The sequence below is a fragment of the Abramis brama genome (assembly GCF_963993115.1).
Source record: "Abramis brama genome assembly, chromosome: 21".
Taxonomy (NCBI): Eukaryota; Metazoa; Chordata; class Actinopteri; order Cypriniformes; family Leuciscidae; genus Abramis; species Abramis brama.
In genome coordinates this window covers 6,835,234-6,850,630 of record NC_139983.1, presented here as the reverse complement: position 1 = coordinate 6,850,630, position 15,397 = coordinate 6,835,234, and the positions used below count along the sequence as shown (strand labels likewise).

General features: G+C 38.0%; 1 protein-coding gene across 5 annotated transcripts in view; it reads right to left on the bottom strand.

Annotated features, from left to right (window-relative positions):
* LOC311071615 (connector enhancer of kinase suppressor of ras 3-like) overlaps positions 1-15,397 on the bottom strand; it is a 78,238-nt gene that overhangs the window by 56,197 nt on the left and 6,644 nt on the right. The window lies entirely within an intron of this gene.

The following is a 15,397-nucleotide window of genomic DNA, read 5'->3' as shown; positions in this document are numbered from 1 at the left end:
TCAAACTAAGGATGCGTTGTCGTTTACATGTCAACGATGTACAAAAAAGTTGCGTAAAGGCAACAACGCTGTCAAAGCAATCCCCGTTCACACGAATTTAAAAAACGCTGTATTCTGCTGTAGTTGGCGACCCAACTGAACAAATAATACATATGTGCATGACGTCACCGCTTTCACAAATTTGCGTTTTTGTTGTTTACAAGGAGACAATAACAGTATTGTTTTCAAAAACTTGCACTTTGAAACCCGTTTTCAAAAGCTTACATTTTCAGGCCCCAAAAACACTGTTGTCGTGTAAATGAACAGACAAAACGGTTTTTAGTTAAAGGTTTTCGGTTTTTAGTTAAAATTGGTGTTGTGTAAACGTTGCGTATGTTTGGTAACACAGCGCTGTTTTATCATATTAGATACATTTGAGTGTGTTAAAAGTTGTTATAATGCTAACTCTGTGTGTTTGCTCGGCGGTTACTAGATCAATATTAGGCATGATAAATATGATACTCGCTGTAAATCAAGAAAACGAGATTTAAAAAAAAAGACTAATTGTGTTCAGCTATTTAACAATGATTAGTTTTCTGTCAATGAATGTATCGAAACAGTTGTTCATCTGTCTAATAAAGCACACAATATATTAAAGTGTCTTTGGTGTTTCCATGGTTTCTACAAAATACAGTATAACCGGAAATCGAGGGTAACGCGGAGATGATGTCATTGATAGGCGACGCACGGACACGGTTCGTGTCCTGGTTAAAACTGCTTATTTCTCTGGATTTAAACATTCTTAGAAACATTTGGGATAATGTAAGAATACAAGTCAACAAAATATATAACATTGTTCTAGTGGTTTTTGAATATTTTGATCCAAAAATCTTACATAGTGTGTCTTTAAGTCCTGTTATGGGCTGTAAGGACTGTTAAAAAAAAGTAATGGCGGAACAGTGAAAAAACCTGTAAAACTTGAACTCACTGTTAAACCTTTTCAGAGTTGAAAATTTGGGGTTAAGAAAAAGTTTTCTGAAAGAAATATTTTAATAATTTTTCAGAAAGGAGCCATTACATCGATCAAAAGTGACAGTAGAAACATAATGTTAAAAATATTTATTGTTTAAATGCTTTTTGTACATAAAAAAACCCCCCATATCATTAGAGATCCACCAATTGACCGGTTTTGCCAATTAATAGGCACTGATAACCGATTGCTGGAACAATGGGTTATCGGCAAAAATCCATACAGATAGTTTTTCCGGGTTGCGTCTGTTGCTGGAGCTGCTGAGAAGGGTGTGCTGTCATCACAGTACGAGAACGGCTTCTTAAGGCGAAATAAAAACTATCACTGACGCTTCGTGGAGTTTGTTTTGAGCTGCTCAGAGCGGGACAATTCAAATACAGATTTAAAACACAGTGAAATGGTATACAGTACACCACCGTACGTGTTTTCATATAATTATGAAGTAATTTGTTTGTTTGAAATTTTTACTGTATTGTTGATCATATAAATGCAGCCTGGGTGAGTACAAGATATTTCTAAAGTAAGATAGATAGCTACATAAGGTATCTAGAAACATAAGGTTTTCTCTAGAACATGCTTCCTTCGTTGACGCTGCAACAGGTGTGTATAGAGCTTTCAGACTACTGTTTCCACCTGCTAGAGTTTATACATGTGTGTCAAGCTGGTAAAACAATTGACAGTTTGTTGTTTTTGCAAATGGTCACCTAATTACAGCAAGCCTACTAACAGCTCAAAGGAAACTAATGTCAGCAGACTGGTTTAGCTGGATTCTTCAGGGCTTCGTAATGCCTTGTTCAGTTTCTTTACGCGTAGATCTGTTTGGAAATGTTGGTGTATTTCCTGCTTCCGTTTCCTTTTGATGTAAATCACATGAAATTCGGTTACAAGTAGGATTTGCTGACTTAGCAAAGGAGCTTATGTCTGATTCTTGACATGTTGACAAGAGCATCCAACACCCCCCACGGACACACAAAGCCCTCAGTCACCCGGGCTGCAGCACCAGTGAAGGACGGTGAAGGATGTTCCTGTGGGACGAGAGGGGGAAGGGTGTTCACTGTTCACCCAGTCAAAGGCACTACAGAGAGAGCAGCTGCAAAGGTCTGGCCCGATGCCCTCGGACTCAACGGCTTGACAGCCCAGACAAAATCACTGACCTTAATATTCAATACACAGTCCACCTTCATTTATCTCTGGAAATCTCAAACAAAGTTGAGGCTCTGCTATATCAGTGAATGTTCCCTTGTAAAAAAAGGATACTTCTAAAATGAGAACTCATTGCAGGAAATATAATACTTCGAAAAGAATATACTTGGAAATGTTTTCAGACACTTTGGTTTGTTAGGCTAGGACAATATTTGGCCGAGATACAACTATTGAAAATCTGGAATCTGAGGGTGCAAAAAAATCGAAACGTTGAGAAAATCTCCTTTAAAGTTGTCCATTTATGTTCACGATTGTGCTGCATTCACTCACAAAAATAAATGTTTTATATATTTACGGTAGGAAATGTACAAAATATCTTCATGGAACATGATCTTTACTTTATATCCTAATGATTTTTGGCATAAAAGAAAAATCAATCATTTTAAACCATACAATGTATTGTTGACTATGACTGGTTTTGTGATCCAGGGTCACATATAAAATATATATATGTAAATAGTTGGACTTTAGAGCATTTTTTGTCACAATTAAGTAGGACTTCAGTACATTTACATGTCATTTCATAATTACTTATACTGCCTTTGAAATATGATTGAAACATGCTGCTGAATGAGAAGCATTTATGATCAATTAAAATATACTTTTGTAAAAATGAAGTTGCACTTCATATAAAATTTACTTTAAACTGTATTTGGTATCACTTTACAAGTGTTACAACAATTCAGAAGTTAACATGATCTAACAATGAACAATACTTCTACAGTATTTATTAATCTTAGTTAATGTTAATCTTAACATGTACTAATACATTTGTAAGATCAAAAGTTAATGCACTGTGAACAAACATAAAAATGTAAGTAGCATTAACAAATGTTAATGCTGTAATATATATATATATATATACAGTGAGGAAAATAAGTATTTGAACACCCTGCTATTTTGCAAGTTCTCCCACTTAGAAATCATGGATGGGTCTGAAATTGTCATTGTAGGTGCATGTCCACTGTGAGAGACATAATCATAAAAAAAAAAACTTCAGAAATCACAATGTATGATTTTTTAACTATTTATTTGTATGATACAGCTGCAAATAAGTATTTGAACACCTGAGGAAATCAATGTTAATATTTGGTACAGTAGCCTTTGTTTGCAATTACAGAGGTCAAACGTTTCCTGTAGTTTTTCACCAGGTTTGCACAAACTGCAGGAGGGATTTTGGCCCACTCCTCCACACAGATCTTCTCTAGATCAGTCAGGTTTCTGGGCTGTCGCTGAGAAACACGGAGTTTGAGCTCCCTCCAAAGATTCTCTATTGGGTTTAGGTCTGGAGACTGGCTAGGCCACGCCAGAACCTTGATATGCTTCTTACAGAGCCACTCCTTGGTTATCCTGGCTGTGTGCTTCGGGTCATTGTCATATTGGAAGACCCAGCCTCGACCCATCTTCAATGCTCTAACTGAGGGAAGGAGGTTGTTCCCCAAAATCTCACAATACATGGCCCCGGTCATCCTCTCCTTAATACAGTGCAGTCGCCCTGTCCCATGTGCAGAAAAACACCCCCAAAACATGATGCTACCACCCCCATGCTTCACAGTAGGGATGGTGTTCTTGGGATGGTACTCATCATTCTTCTTCCTCCAAACACGTTTAGTGGAATTATGACCAAAAAGTTCTATTTTGGTCTCATCTGACCACATGACTTTCTCCCATGACTCCTCTGGATCATCCAAATGGTCATTGGCAAACTAAGACGGGCCTTGACATGTGCTGGTTTAAGCAGGGGAACCTTCCGTGCCATGCATGATTTCAAACCATGACGTCTTAGTGTATTACCAACAGTAACCTTGGAAACGGTGGTCCCAGCTCTTTTCAGGTCATTGACCAGCTCCTCCCGTGTAGTTCTGGGCTGATTTCTCACCTTTCTTAGGATCATTGAGACCCCACGAGGTGAGATCTTGCATGTAGCCCCAGTCCGAGGGAGATTGACAGTCATGTTTAGCTTCTTCCATTTTCTAATGATTGCTCCAACAGTGGACCTTTTTTCACCAAGCTGCTTGGCAATTTCCCCGTAGCCCTTTCCAGCCTTGTGGAGGTGTACAATTTTGTCTCTAGTGTCTTTGGACAGCTCTTTGGTCTTGGCCATGTTAGTAGTTGGATTCTTACTGATTGTATGGGGTGGACAGGTGTCTTTATGCAGCTAACGACCTCAAACAGGTGCATCTAATTTAGGATAATAAATGGAGTGGAGGTGGACATTTTAAAAGCAGACTAACAGGTCTTTGAGGGTCAGAATTCTAGCTGATAGACAGGTGTTCAAATACTTATTTGCAGCTGTATCATACAAATAAATAGTTAAAAAATCATATATTGTGATTTCTGGATTTTTTTATTTAGATTATTTTTATTTAGATATACATATATATATATATATAGTTTCCAATGTGTTTTTACTGATCTGATAGCTATCTGTTAAAACGGTTCCATTTACACTTGGCCACATAAATGTGTCAACGCAAAACGAATATCTGTTCTTCAATTCCTGCGCTATATGCAAATTAAATGTCTCACATAGTCTGAATGAAGACGACTGTGTGTTGAGCTTCAGGATGCGACACAAAACCTTCAGTTTTATTTGCGGCAAATTACGTGTTGATCTGTGGTGATGAGTGTTGCAGTTTTTTTTTTTTTTTTTTTTACCATTTTGAGTGGAGTAAAATGTACATAGCCTATGTGCCTTCAACAACCCGGTGCATTTACATTTTTTCCAGTTTTGTCTGGAATGTGAAAGCACCTGATGTTTTTACGATCTGAGCGCTATCTGATCAGAAAACGCACAAAGTGACGCATGAACGGAGTTTGCACATCACTGTCATTGTAATGTGTGGGGAATGTTTGATAGGACTCTAGGGCCTGATTTCACAGACAGGGCTTAGATTAAGCCAGGATAAGGCCTTAATTAAATTAGACATTGATAGCCTTTAGAAACATGCCTAAGAAAAAAGATGGTGAGCATCTTGAGACAAAACAATGGCAGTGACATATTTTAAGATATGTCTGTGGAAGTTGCTTCAAGTTAAGACAGCTCAAACATGCATTTTAGTCTCGGACTAAGTTTAAGTCTTGTCTGTGAAACCAGGCATATACACTAAGTTGAATATCTTTGAAGATGTAGGTCATACATAACTATTGACTACGACTTTTGCCTTAATAAACTCCTAATTACAGTTTATTAATAGTTAGTAAGGTAGTTAAGTAGGTATTGGGTAGGGTTAAGGGATGTTAAATATGGTCATGCAGAACAAGACATTAATATGTGCTTTATAAGTACTATTAAACAGCCAATATCCATATTAATGCTAAAAAGCAACTAGTTGATAGTAAGAATTGGACCCTAAACTAAAGTGTTACCAGAATTTAAAACATTAACTGTTTTTTTCAAAGCTAAGTGCAACAAATAGCAGAACAAACTGTATGCTGTTAGTCAAACAGACTTGCTTGATGCACAGTGGTAGCACTAATGGTTATTCAGAGCTGTGTGCTTTCATTGACTTGTGCAGTTTATTCTCATGTTAAGAGTATGTAGCTAGTAAATAAAACAAGCTGTGTTAGGGTCTTTTGCATTGGGTAGTTCTATGAACTTGGTGCTAAGAACTAATGGTTCCCATAGACTTTTATTTTGACGGCACTGAGAACACCAGAGCCTGAGCACACCGTGCTCACATTCTCCGATTTCATTAGTTTACGATCTGTCTAACATGTTATTAGATAGAATTGTTATACATGGAAAGTAGACAGTATATGAAAAGTTATTAGCGTATGCCGTGTGGTTGATGTCCAGTGTTGCTAGCTGAGCAGAAATGCATCATGTTTAGTCGCTTTCCGACCGGAGGAACCTTTTCACAGTTCCTAGAACTATTGGCTAAAGTACCCGTATGTTCCTGCGGTGCGAACACGCCGCCTAGGAACGACTTTAGTTCTAGGAACTCCATTTGGAGGAACTAATGTAGCTCCTACTTCAGAGTAGGGTCTAAACCAGCACTATAGGAACTACCCGTGACGTTAGTGTACGCTGATTGACCGAACGCACGCAAAACACCAGCACCTGCCATTTTTAAAACAGCTATAAACACACAGATTATAGTCTATATATTTACTCCAGAAACTAGATACAAACATGGAAAACAGTGATAGATGGGCCTCTAAACCTTTATGCTGAAGAGAAAATCCAACGCAACTTTGAGGGGACCAAGTCAAACATGATTATGTTTATCTGCCCAGCTAGCAACACTGGACATCAACCACACGGCATAGGCTAATAACCTTTTTTTCATATACTGTCTACTTTCTATCAACAGTTCTATCTAATAACATGTTAAACAGTACTGTTAGACAGATCGCTAACTAATGAACACAGAGGATGCGAGCATTGTTTGCACTGGCGTACTCAGCGCCGTCAAAATAAAGGTCCGTCGCTCCGTCAAAATAAAAGTCGCCCCTCCTACCAGTTCCTATGGCCACTTGGCCAGTGCGAACGCAAACAGCAAAACCGAGTTTGGGGGAGAGTAGTTCATAGAACTGTTTAGAAGTGGACAGTTCCTATAACTAAGTTCATGTAACTACTTGGTCGGAAAGCGGCTTTTGACTTGGTTCCCTCAAAGTTGCGTTGGATTTTCTCCTCAGCGTAAAGGTTAAGCGGCCCATCTATCACTGTTTTCCATGTTCGTAGAGTTAGTTTGTGGAGTAAATATATAGGCTATAATCTGTGTATTTATACATCTTTTTTAAAAATGGCGGTTGCTGGTGTTTTGCATGCGTTCGGCCAATCAGCGTATATTAATGTCATGGATAGTTCCTATACTGCTGGTTTAGACCCTACTCTGAAGTAAGAGCTAAATTAGTTCCTCCAAAAGGAGTTCCTAGAACTAAAATCCTAAAATTCCTAGTTCCTGTGGTGCGAACATGCCAAAATCCGAGTACTTCCGCCAATAGTTCTAGGAACTATGAAAAGGTTCCTCCAGTGCGAAAGCCCCTTTTGAGGAATGACTATCTCTAAATGTAGAACTGTAGGCAGGTGCGAGGTTCTTTACCTAAATGAAATACATACACCTCTCTCGCTTTTGTTCATGTTTCAGCGATTACCCCTCCACGCCAGCCATAGGTTGCCGATGCCTGTCCATATCGTGAATTGATTAATTGACGATATTAATTGTACAGCGCTACTTTTGATTTATTAATCATTCAACATTTCGCATTATACAGTCAATTCCATTTTTTATGACTGGATTCTGTGTTTCCATCCATGTTTTCTGTGTCACAGAAATCACAGAGCTCTACTATTAATGGATATGCTCCCATTGCTTGGCCCGCACGGTGCACCAGAACCAGAAAAGTTATGACTTTAAAAAAAAAACAAAAAACAGAAACATTTCTGTAATCATAATTGTGGTGAGAATCACACTGCAGAACAAGTGAGGGCATGGGTGTTTTTTTGCCTTAGCCCTTTACTAAAAACCACGTACCTCAACTACACCATGTTTTCCCCCCAACTGTTTCTTTTGTCTGAGTCTTATTAAAGTATCATGTTTCTGATCAAAATAGGATAATTACACAGTTGGATCGGTCTAAAGTCATGTTCTTGCCAATCTCGTTCTTGCTAAGAGACTTTGATGTGATCACTGATAAACCCAACACCTTGTGCTCTGAAACTAAAACCTGCACATCTGTTCTGACGGGATGTGCCCCCAGAGCCAACCCTTCTCTGAGAGTCTCATGGTGTAAGACTCGCTCACACAGGCTGGGGTTCTCAGGGGTTTGATTACATGAGAGAGAAAGCCCTTCCACCATCCAGAATGAAGGGCCTCCCAGTGGGAGTGTGACCTCCCTCTCCACACAAACTCTGTGCTTTCATACGCAGCATGTACAATAGCCACTGCCACTGGAACTCTCTCTCTCGTTCTATTGAAACTTCCAGTAAACCTGAGGGGAATGAAGGAATGCCCATTGTTTTGGGGCGCTGACCCTTTGTGGGAATTCCACAATGATGCTGTCTCGATAGACATTTGTTATTGTGAAGGCAATAATTAGAAAAAAATCCTTTGTGTGCAAAACCTCTCATTAGACGCAACAACCAAATGAGTAAACCGAGCACAGCAGAGATATGCTTAGTGTAAAAAAAATAATAAATCAAATAAAATAGGCAAGTGCTGTGTGGTTTTACTTGTCAAGATTTGTTACCTCCTGAAAAGTGGAAGGACCTAGAAATTCTCAGTACAGGATTATTCAATAAACCCTGCTAATTTTTTCATCATTCATCATTTCATCATCATTTCATCTCCTGCTTTCTGCTCTTTCTATGGCTTCCTCTGTCAACCTCTCAGGATGATTGAAGACTTTTACACTGCAAAAAGATTTGGTGTCCCATTTACCATTTGCTAATATTAGAAAAATGGATATCTTCTGACGGGATTTGGTAAAGAGACTGGATCCAATATTCCTGGCATGGAGATTTGATCTAACAAATAGTCACTTGTATTGATTGGAATACAGCAGCTCATATAACAATCAATACTGTTAATCTGATTTGCAAATTCCCAAAAATCCAAATCCCAACAGAAAAGAAAGGCAATTGGATAGGGTTTTTAAACCCCTCATTCTTGAAATGAGAGATAAAAGAGATAAAGAGACAGAAAGCTTTTAGAATGACAGGCATAAAGAAGATGCTCTGGGGCTTTTGCGATCATGTTTGTCATTTTAGGTGAAAAGACAGGGTGGACAAAAAAGACCTTAAGGACAAACGGACAGGTTTTCTGAGGGTTACAAACATCACCTCTCTCAGGATTAACTGACAAGGAGGAGGGCTAGTTGTGGGTCAGTGAGTTTAAGAATCCACACATGTATTATTAATAAATACATATTTTCATGCAGTTCCTTGCTTAATATTATGTTATGACCTCAAAACACTTCGACCATTCTATAGTGCATGACTAGAAAACTAATTCATTTTGACATTTGCATCACATAATCAGCACCATATTTATGTAGTGAATTTGCTCCGTAACTCACCTGATACAGCATTACACTTGTGACGCAGAGCACTTGGATACGAGTTTCGTGAAGCATGAGTCACAATAAAAGAGATCAAAGACTTACAGAAGCGACCTAAAATGGCATGGTTGCTTATGCAAATGCTTTTTATCTCATGTTTGCTTTTGTTAACACTAGGTTTAGGGGAGGGTTTGGTGAAGGTGGTACATTATTTTCAAATGCGATAAGAGCATGAACCTTTCAGCGCCACACACCGGACATTTTATTTCTGAACTGGTATGATACTTACAACAAGCAATGTAAAAAACATAGCCAGATTCATGTTCATCAGATTCATTTCACTATGAATGTGCTGCAGAATGTGCAAGCGGCAAATATTATATGTATAATTGTTGCAACAGGACTTTTTTTTCAATGAGCCTGCCTTGGAAATAGATCTGGAAAGTGATTCATCTGAAACACTCTTTGTACAGTGCGTGTTGTAAATTTTCTCATCAGCATAGTATGCACATTCAATACACTCAATTCGTCCACGTGCCTTGAATTTTTCTGATAGCCTTTGCTCAAACAAAGCTTGTCGTCTTCTGGTGACAAACAGCCACATGCCGAGAAGCAAGAACAAGATCGGCTGCATGTCCTCCATTGTTGTTTACTGTGTCGCTTTCTTCTTCGCGCGAGAATAATGTCGATCATTACCAAGCGGCAAGCTTCTGGTCTCTCTCTTGAATCCAACACGGAAGTGACTTAAACTGCAATTCATCGACTGGTCAATCCCATAAACTCCCCATGTTAAAATGCCCAACTTTACAGCAGAAATTAAATATTTACAGCCTGGTACAAAAAGTTGTTTTGATCTATATAGCTAATTTTGCCTGTGAGGGGGGTGAATTTTTTTTATAACTCATCCATCTAAATTATATTAAGCCCTAAAGTTCTGCATAATTAAGGGCATGGCCACTTGAGTGACAGGTGGATTGCCACTGCTGTCACTACTAGTCGCTTGTCTACTGTCACGTCACCTCAGCTAATCCCGCCTCTTTGCCCATTTTCAGTTATCCGGGAGTGGCGCTCGGTGACGCGCTGCCAAGATGGCGACGGCCGACTCCGCCCACTTTGGGCTTCAAAAAAAGGGTGACGTCACGGACACAACGTCAATTGTGCATGCGTTCAAATGAAGTATACTTTGAAAGGCTTTGCATTTGGCTGTATGTCTATATGCTAACCACTTCCATTTTGAGAACAGTATTTCCTGATTTCAATTCATCACTTCTTTAAAAATTATTCTCTGAATTAACATAATAATACAATGCAGGTGGTTTCACACATTCCACTTGTCTGCACACAGAAACTAAGTTTCTGCCTGCCAGCCATTCATAGACAGGCCTGTAAGAGCCGCTCAGGGACCTCACACTTGCCAAAATCTCCTCATTAACTCCTTATACAGTAATTGTTGTGGCTGAACAGTGCAGACACTAGGGGATGAAAGTCAGTCTGAGAGACCTGTAATCAGAAGCAGCTTTGAAAACAAAAAGGCATCTGTGACTGGATCTACCCTTACCAAACTCTGCCACATCATCTTCTGCCAAACCATAATTACTGGGACAAACCTTCCCATATCTTAACAACTACTTTATCACACCCTTATTTTAGCATAAAACATGCACTGGACCAATGGAAAAGATCGTAATTATGAAATTCCTGCATCATATTTCAACTTGCTTGTTGCAAACAGATCCAATATAGGCTGTAATCAGAGACAGAAGACAACCTAAACCTTTCCTCTGAGGAGAGAGGAATGTGTTGTAGATCTTCCTGCTGAAAGGGGCCAAGACGCAGTAATGAATCTTAAAGGAATACTTACATTTCTTTGTGCTAATCCATGGGCGACGACATTATGGCGAGAGACTTCCTGTAGGATGCTCTGCACTTCTGTTTAGTTGTATTTAGCAAAACAAAATTAATTAGCGTGTCATAACAGTTACTGTACATGTTACTACTACAAGCCCAAAACAACAGCTGTAGCCTACTATTTGGTGACTCCACTCCACAGTATTTAAGTACTTTTAATAATAACATATTAAATGATATTCAGTCTAATATGGGTTTAAAAAAAGGGTTTCGTATTGTTGAGTACTGCAAAAAACAACAACAACAATAATTTAGGACAGGAAGACAGGAAGTATACCACATTAAAACATGTTTGCACGAGACTGGTTATCATCCCAGTCAAAGTAAAGTTATATTCAATCTCTCAGCTCATGTCATAACCAGCTAAAAAGTAAAGCCTGTCACCTATGCTTGGTACTATCTGCCCAATACCAGGATGGGACATGTCATAACTGAATGTGCATGTGACCACACGTCCATTTGTTGACCTTCTGCAAACTCGATCCACAGGAAATGTGTTGCTAACAAAATAAAGGAGAATTCATCAAGTGCTTTAAATACAGACTTCAAATTTTCATTATTAACCTTCCCAGATTGCCGGTTTCCATTTTCAGCATATTTCAAGCACTTAAGATTTGCATATTTCCCTTACAAATATTTTTGTAACAATTTTTTTAATTTGTTTTTATTAAAATGGTTTGAATGTAGATGGATCATCACAGTTTTCTCACGCTACAGCTCTACAGTTTTGCCAGCAGCATTTTCATTCTTCTTAGAAACATCACACTGATTTATAAAAAGGTCACTAGGGTGGGCAATATGACCAAAATAAAAAAATGTTGTAGTAATTGTATTAATATATATGTGAGTGTGCTAATTAAAGAGGCAATATTCTGGACTTTCACAAAGTCTTGATTTTGTTTTTGGCCTCTACTAGAATTATTTGTAATGCAGTGCTGTCAAAATGATTAATCACATCTAACATAAAAGTTTGTGTTTACATAATATATGCATGTATATATATTCTTACATTTATTATTATTATTTTTGTATAACAAACACAGACATACAGTATACTATATACAGTGTATATATATATATATATATATATATATATATATATATATATGTAATAATATATATACACACACACATATATTATGTAAACAAACTTTTATGTTAGATGCGATTAATCGATTTGACACCACTATTTTCATGCTTGAATGTAAAAAGAAAAATCACATATTTTACAGTGTTATAGCACCTGTCTTCCCAGTTTGTCAGTAACGCTCTGGTTTGCGTTTTCCCAAAAGCATCGTTAGCCAACTGTTCGCAAGTTCCGTCTTTATCATCATAGTTCAACGACTCAATTTTTTCCGAAACCAGAGTTTCAAAGAACATCCGCAAACAGCATTGCAAAGTTGTGGGAACGACAGCTCTCGAGCAGTGTTTTGAAGCAGAGTTTCTTGTTTGCATGACATGTGGACTCAATGAATCCTTATCTTGAGCCAAATAAGCAAGATGACATTCAGTACAATCTATATCTTTTACTTAGAATACATACAAATATAATTTACGCCTTTTAGCTTGTCAAGGGATTTAAAGCGTCGTTTTTGAAAATTGTGCATGTGCGAGCATGCTCTACTACGTAAGAACGAGCCTGTGACTGAAATAAAGCAAAATAACTGAGAAAAATGAGAATTAGTCCTCAGATGCCATGTCCATAATTTATAGCAAAACATCTAGCATGAATTCAATCTCAAACTGATTCATTAAAAGTAGTTATTACTCCACCACATGTGTGAATTCATTAACCAAAGTGGTTGATGACCAATTTGCGACAATACAGTTTTGGGAAACAGTCGTGACTAGCTAGTTGATTTCTTCAACGATGCATTGTACTATGGTAGTAAAGCAGCGAGTTATGTTGTTGTACGGGAAACACACCCTGTTTAGTTACAGACTCTATGAAGCCCCTCCTTCTGAAAAGCACAGTGTGTTGTGATTGTGACACTTCAAGTGTGTTGGGGAAATCTCCCAACAGTTTCAACACACTAATGCAACACAACCAGGCCTCACCCCCTCTATTTTGCATATGCCTTGGGCGGGAATTATTTAAATGAGGAATATTGTGACGTGTTCGTTTCCCCAAATACAGAGGAAAACCACAAAAAAACCCTAAAAACTCAAGACTGCAAAGAAGGCGTTTCAGGGAGTTCAGAAACAGAGCGCACTGATATAGAGAAAAACTCCATTTGGAGGGACTTTGTGCTTTGTAACTTTGCAGGCTTTTTCATGCTCAGACGCAAACATTACACACAGAATGTTGAAAATGTAAAAAAGCATATGTTCCTCTTTAAGTGCTTTGATCTGATGTATGTCTGTTATTTTAGCTCTCTCCCATGAAAAAAAAAATGACACAAAAATGTCTTTAGACACAACAATGTAACAAAGGAAAGATTTCTTCATTTACTAATCAATTGTAGTGCATAAATAAAGCACTCTGGGGACATATTCAATTTCACTGAAGTTGTGAAAGTTAACTCCTTGTACTTAAGTATGAAAATACAGTAAATCAATACGGTATGGAAGTCTCAATAGATCATGAATGAATACTGAGAGAAGGGACAAATGATATCATGGCTGATGTCTTTCAAAGCATGTGAAAGTTACTGATGTAGATGAGTCACATGCACCAACCTGTTCTCAGTCAATGACTAAAGCCTGTGATGCTGTTACTCTCAGATCTCACACAAACACAGATCCCTCTGACTGACGCACAGGAGACTGATGTCAAGCATCTACATGCATTTATTGTGAATATGACATGTTGGACTGGTCTTTCTGCAATATGCATGTTGATTGTTCCTTAATAAAAGCTGTTTAAATAAAAAGCAAATCAATTTGAACCATGTCATGATCCTGGCGTTAGAATTATTATATGCAAGTGTGCAATGAACAAAGACCCTATAAATAAAGGTATGTTTTTTAGAGAAGGCGAGAGCAGGATTTCCCATGATGCCCTGATATAGTTCAGGCTCTTTGTCTGTGCATGCAGTAACACCCTTCCTCTGTTTACCCAATTGTAGGTGCTGGATGAGGGGTATTATAATGTGACCTTTACACCGTGCAATAGGAGGCCCAATTCTTTTGTGTTATTGCGAGCAGTGGAAACACACCAGAGGAACATAAGCACTGTAAATCTGAACTGAACAAAAAAACAAAACAAAAAAACTGTTCTTAGATTAGTATAATTGTTATATTAGTATAATTATACTAATATAATTGTTATAATCTACTGATTTAATATTTATGAACATACACTTTTGTATTCTATTTCTATTGCTCATGCCATTTGTGCTACAGACATGAATGATACCACAAATTGTGTGACTTGCTGAGGAAAAGTAAAAATCGAGGAATGAACTAGTGACACGTCCTTTCGAAAAAAAAATCAGGATGAAACGAAGTTCGTTTTGAGTTTGTTCTGGGAGTTTGAAACAGCAAAGAAAACTTTTCGGAAATGTTTACTCCAGCTGGTAATCACCTTTGAACTACCATTGGTCCGTAGTGATTACGTAATATGTAGGTGTGGCTCTGAGGCTCCGCCTTCTTTGATGTGGAAATCTTTCCAGCTTCTTTTCTTCTGTTCAGTCTGTCGAGGTCAGACGTTAGTATATAGCAGCAGTAGCAATAATAGTAGTAATTCAAGTAATTCGAAATGAATGAGACACTGACACTTTAATGCTAAAGATGATGGTTTAAAGCAATCTATTGTAAAGTGCTATATAAATTAATGTGACTGACTGGAGTGTCGAATTGCAGAGCTTGTACAAACATATCCACATCGCTATGATCAGATGCTTTCTTAACTGCTGTTTTCACTGCTATTGTTCTATAGCTGTGCACATGCAAACTCCTCTTCAAGGAGAACTGACACTGTGCAACCCTTTAGAGGCAACCATTCTAACTATAGAAATGCAAGAACAAGCCACATTAGTTCTTGTGGAAGCTCAAACGTGCTTGCTTAACGTCCAAGAACCAATTAGGTTTGTTCTCACAAGCCAAGCTTCTCTTAGCATATTAACAGTGTGCATTTATCAATGTTTATATGAAATCCTAAATGAAAGGTTATCATATAAAATGACAGTGTCTTGGATAAAACTGCTAGATATGGACTCAAAGTTTGGTAACACTTTATTTTGATGGTCCCTTTTGAACATTCTGTTGACTATAAGTAACTTTGCAACTACATGCCTACTAACTCTCATTAGAGCATTAGTAGACGCTCTG